This window comes from Vipera berus (genome assembly GCF_964194415.1).
Source record: "Vipera berus genome assembly, chromosome: 10".
Lineage (NCBI taxonomy): Eukaryota > Metazoa > Chordata > Lepidosauria > Squamata > Viperidae > Vipera > Vipera berus.
In genome coordinates, this window is record NC_138213.1 from 16,660,576 (window position 1) to 16,666,575 (window position 6,000).

The window sequence follows — 6,000 nt, forward strand, 5'->3', positions numbered from 1 at the left end:
TTCAAATATCTTCATCTTAAATAGGATCTAGGGTTTCAAAAGGGGACGCGGTGACTCAGTGGGTTAGGACGCTGAGCTTGTCGATCAGAAGGTCGGCAGTTTGGCAGGTCGAATCCCGAGTGCCGCGTAACAGTGAGCGCCTGTTACTCGTCCCAGCTTCTGCCAACCTAGCAGTTCGAAAGCACGTAAAAATGCAAGTAGAAAAATAGGGACCACTCCGGTGGGAAGGTAACAGCGTTCCGTGCACCTTTGGCATCTAGTCATGCCGGCCACATGACCACGGAGACGTCCTCGGACAAGCGCTGGCTCTTCGGCTTTGAAACGGAGATGAGCGCCGGCCCCTAGAGTTGGAAACGACTAGCATGCATGTGTGGGGGAACCTTTACCTTTACCTTTTAGGGTTTCAAAACAATGAGTCAAACATTAAAGGAATATTCACTGCTTAAAGTACAACTGGAAATGTTTTACATCAATATCCACAGTGGAAAAACTTTACTTCTGTACTTCTTTTACTGCTCTGGGTGTCGCAGGAGATACAAAGTTCTGGTTCTTGCACTTCCAGTGGCCTCAACCATTAGTTGATGTTGTATTGTGATTTGGATGTTGCATCTTTTTCTGGATCTGCCTTGTCTTTTGGCCTTCTCCTTTTTTTGTATGTGGCACAGAAACTCAAAAACATTCTCTTCAGGTCAGCAAACCACTTAACTCGCTGTCTTTGTATATAGTTTAAAGATTGGTTCTATTCCAATACTTTCTCTTATGATCTCATATTTTATTTTATCCTTTCTGGCCACTCCAGCAGCAGTGGAAAACTTAAAAAGACTTAATTTTGGCTTAATGTACCTCATAAGATCCAGGTTTGACTCACACTCTGTATCTTTAGCTCCTTGGATGACTTTGGGCAAGTCAACTCATCCTAAGCCAGAGGTCCCCAACCTTTTGGGCACCAGGGACCGGTTCCGTGGAGGGAGGTTTTTCCGCGGACCGGAGGGCGCGTGGTTTCGTGTACTGCCTGTATCTCACAGATGGGGCTTTGCTTGTTTGCGTGGACCGGTTGCTGGCAAGCCACAGCCCGGTACTGGTCCACGGACCAGGGGTTGGGGACCCCTGTCCTAAGCAATCTCACAAAATTGTGGGGAGGATAACATGGAGAGTCCCATTGACCCTGGAGGGATGGCTATAAATGTCATCGTACAAATATTGGCTCACAGTTGAAAAACCTGCTAGAATAACTATTTCCAATATTCAAAATGCTACATTGGGCTGATTGCTGCCGGATAGCTGGTGATTTACCAAGTCACTTAGCAACATTCAAGCTTAGACAGATAATGAGCTGGAAAGAGCATTTGGAATGCAGCACGGACGCTCTTTTTCACCAGCTAATGCAAAACCTAGCCAGTTTTCTGCTGGACTGTAAAAGGTGACTGGGCGAGCGCACAGTAATTTAAGATTTATTTTTAGCCACTGCATTGTAGTGAGTTTGGGTTTTTGTTTGGAATCTTTGGCTCCAAATACTGCTACTGAGGGCGCAGTTCTCCTCTTCAAATCGGGGGGGGGGGACAAAAAAAACCTTGATCTTCCTCTAAAAATTAAGAACTTCAAATTCTAACCATTCTGGAGGTTGTCCAGTTGATTAAAGCTATTCTAGATGTGCAAATTATAGCCAGTTTTTTTCTCTCTCCAGAGCATATTGTTGGCAGCCCAAAAAAAAAAAAAAGCCAATGGATCATTAAACGAATTAGCCCAGATGTCTATAGAGATTTTCAGTCATCTGATCACGGTTGTCCCAGAGGGATTCTCTTAAAAGGCAACTGGACTTTGTTTTTCCTTGAAGACGTTTCGCTTCTCATCCAAGCTGGATGAGAAAACAAGGGGGGGGGGGAAAGCTGTTATTTTTTGAAAAAGTACCTTTGGGACAGAATTAGTGCAAAATTTTCACTCAAGACTCAAATGGCCAGAATCAAATTATCCTACTTTGGACATACTATGCAAAGACCCAACTTTTTAGAGAAGGCTCTAATGCTGGGAAAGGTGGAAAGAAAGAGAAGAAAACGAACAGCAGCAAAGTAGATGAACTGTTACAGAGGTGTTGAAGGCACCATTGGAAGATCTGAAGGACCAGGTTAGAGACAGATCATCATAAAGAGAAGAGCCTTGGTGGAGCAGTGGGCTAATGCCTCCTTAAGTAACACCAGCTGCCTGCAATTAGTGCAGGTTCGAGTCCCACCAGGCTCAAGGTTGACTCAGCCTTCCATCCTTCCGAGGTAGGTAAAATGAGGACCCAGATTGTTGGGGGCAATAAGCTGACTTTGTAATAATGCCACTTGGGGGGGGAAGCCCTAATAAGCAGGCATATACATAGAATGAAGGCTACTGCTAAGCACATTGGTTTGTGCTTAAAATTGTAAGCCGCCCTGAGTCTTCGGAGAAGGGCGGGATATAAATGGGATTAAAATAAAAATAATAAAATAAAGACAATCTACCTATGTGGCTGCTAAGAATTGATGATTACTTGATGGCATGTAATCAATCGCCTTCCTCTCTCTTCTGTAGCGCTACCTCCCACCCCATTCCCGGTTCTCCTTCCCATGCTTTCCGGATGAGTCCCTGTTAGAGATTAAACTTGATTTGGGTGACAATATTATATAATGGAGTAAAAGCACCTTTAAGGAGTTAAACGGTCTAAGGGTGTGGCTGTAATTATTCCACATAAAAGAGAGTTAGATGTTACACGTAGCTGCTCTTGTATATGTGTTTGATGTTAGTGTTTGGATACCTCTTGTTCTCTTGTTTGCTAACTTGATATTTATTCTCTCAAGAATCAACTGCTTGCTACAGTGTATATTGTTTTTGATATTGGTAAGCAGCTTTTGTATTTTGATACTATGTTTTTTATGGACTGACTTTTATGTGCATGATACTGGATTGATACTTGGACTATTTCTTACTGTGTTTCTTTTTGTTGTCTGAGTAAAAATAAGTTATAAAACTCGTGTTAGTGCATTACTGTTTGCCTAAAAGTCCCAGTACAACTTCCACTGTGTATTAATAATACTCTGTTAAACAAACCATTTTTTCAACAACATATTCTAACAATGGTTATGGGCCCAGATCCAGTGTGGTGCTGAGGACAGGCACAGTATTGTATTTATATTTCCTAACTGAGTTTTGAAATTCAGACAATGGCACAAGGACTATTCAATCCATTCTGCATTACCCGGCTTAATGGGTCAAACTACGTATCCTGGTCTACACAATGTAGTTTGCTATTACAAAATCAAGGTCTTTGGAAAATAGTCCATAATCCTCCTGATGTAACTGCCTGGGATCCAACTAATGAAGAAGATAACAAGAAGATTGAAGACTTCAATAAAGACAATGATAAGGCTTTATCTATTATTGGGCTAACATTAGGAGACCAACAGCTAGTCCATGTGCGTGGAGAAGAGTCTGCTGCTAAATGTTGGGCTAAGTTGAAAAAGATTTTTGTTCGGGACAGTGTTGGTGCTCATATAAATCTTACCAGAAAGCTATTTAGAGCTAGACTGGAAAAGAATGGCGATATGTTAGCTCACCTTAACTTTATAAAAGCAACTTTGTTGGAACTGCAAGAAAAAGAACTTATTTTCTCAGAGCTTCACCAGGTTTACATCATTTTATCATCATTGGATGAGAGCTACGATGTCTTTGTATCGTCCTTGGAGGTTTTGTCCAAAGAAGACCTAACTGTTTCTTCAATAACTGGAAGGTTGTTGGAAGAATCAAGATGTCGTATGGAGAGAAAACAGTTGAGAGAGCCATTGCAACAAGAAATAAAGAAGACTGAATCTGCTTATATTTTAAGGAAATGCTTTAATTGTGGGTTAAAGGGACATATTGCTACGTTTTGTCAGAATAGTAATTGTCAGAGAAAGGAAAGCCATAGAAAGAATAAAAAGCTGATTAATGTAGCTGTAGCTAATAGAACTACTAATAACCACAATTGGTGGGTGGTAGATAGTGGAGCTACACACTGTATTTCAAAAATAAAAAGGGATTTTGAGAATATAAGGTCTAGTAAAAAATATATTTCTATGGCTAATGGCTGGAGAGTCAAGGTCTCTGGAGAGGGTAAGGTTTACTGTTCATTTTTAAAACAAAATTTGGAAATGCTATATGTTCCCAGATGTGATTATAATCTATTATCAGTTAAGGCATTATTGGAAGCAGGTTTTAAAGTTACTTTCCAAGGGGAGGAATGTCTTATTCAAAAGAATGAAGTGAACTTAATAGCTAATATGAAAGATGGTTTGTTTGTAATTAGCAATGATCCTATTATAATGGCTACTACTTGTACAAATCAAAAACCACATGATGAATGTATTCATTTATTACATAGAAGATTGGGTCATGTGAATTTTAATACACTAAAAAGAACTGTAGCTTTATCTAATGGGTTTAAGTTAAAGGCTTGTAAGAAATATCTGCAGTGTAACGTATGTGGTAGAGAAAAGAGCAGGGCAGCACCAGCTAATAGGTTAGATGGATTTAAAACCACAACTCCATTAGAACTGGTATTTATGGATTTGATAGGTCCTATGAAACCCAGTTTAGGGGGTGCTTGCTACATATTAAATATTCTAGACCATTATAGCAGATATGGGTTCTGTTATCTCCTTACGTCAAAAACTGAAACTATACAAACAATATCTAATTGGCTCAAGTTTGTACAAAGGAAAACTCAGTTAAATGTAAAAACCATAATAACAGACAATGGAACTGAGTTTGTTAATAAACAGTTCAATGAGCTGTTAGTTTCAGAGGGAATAGAGCATAGACGTACAGCTCCTTATAGACCTCAGCATAATGCATTTGTTGAACGGAGGGGCCAAACATTGCAAGCTATGATTAGATCTATGATTGAAGATTCTGGTTTACCTGATAGCTTATGGGGAGAAGCAGCAAAATGTGCTAATCATATTTTAAACAATGTGGTTAGTTCAGCTACAGGTAAAATTCCTTATACCTTATGGTATAAGAGAAAACCAAATCTTAGTTATATTCACACATTTGGGACACCTGCTTGGGTACATATTCCAAGTTCAATAAGAAATAAAGGAGAACATAGAGCTAAACAATTATTTTTTGTTGGCTATGAGTTAAACCATAAGTCTTATCGGTTCTGGGAGAAAGGTACTAAAAACATTTATTGTAGTTCTAGCGCTGTTTTTCAAGAACAGTCAGGCTGGGAAAGGGTAGAAGATATTGTATATATTCCTCAACAGGATTTAACTAACTCCTCAAATGAAAGTGATAAAGAAGAGGAGGAACCTGCTAGAGAGATCAAACAAGAACCACTGATAGTGGAGACAGGAGAGGAAGAAGATAATAATGTAAATGTACCTATAAGTCCAATAATTCTCAGAAGGTCTAACAGGGAAAGACGACAGCCTGATCGTTTCGAGGCAGGTTTAATTTGTCAAATAGACATTGAACCTTCTAATGTTGAAGAAATAAAAATGTATCCTGAGAATGAAAGAAAGAATTGGAAAGTAGCTATGGATAAAGAAATAAAGTCTTTGCAAGATCTTAATGTTTATCAAGAGGTTAAAATACCTAAAACAGAAAAGTTAATTGGATGTAAATGGGTTTTTAAACTGAAAGAAAGTGTTACAGGAGAGGTAATACATAAAGCAAGATTAGTTGCTCAAGGATTTGCACAGAATAATAGTGATTATGATGAAGTATTTTCCCCAACGTTAAGAGCTTCCACTCTTAGGGCTGCTTTAGTTTGGGCAGCAAATAAGAATTATAGTATAAAACATGTAGATATTGAAACTGCTTATTTGCATGCAACATTAAACCATGATATATATATGAAAGTTCCATCAGGAATAGAAAGTAAGGTAGGGTACTGTTGGAAACTGAATAAGAGTTTGTATGGTTTAAAACAGTCAGGTTATGAGTGGAATAGATGTTTAGTAAAAGAGTTAAATAGTTTGGGATTTAAAGCTAGTATTG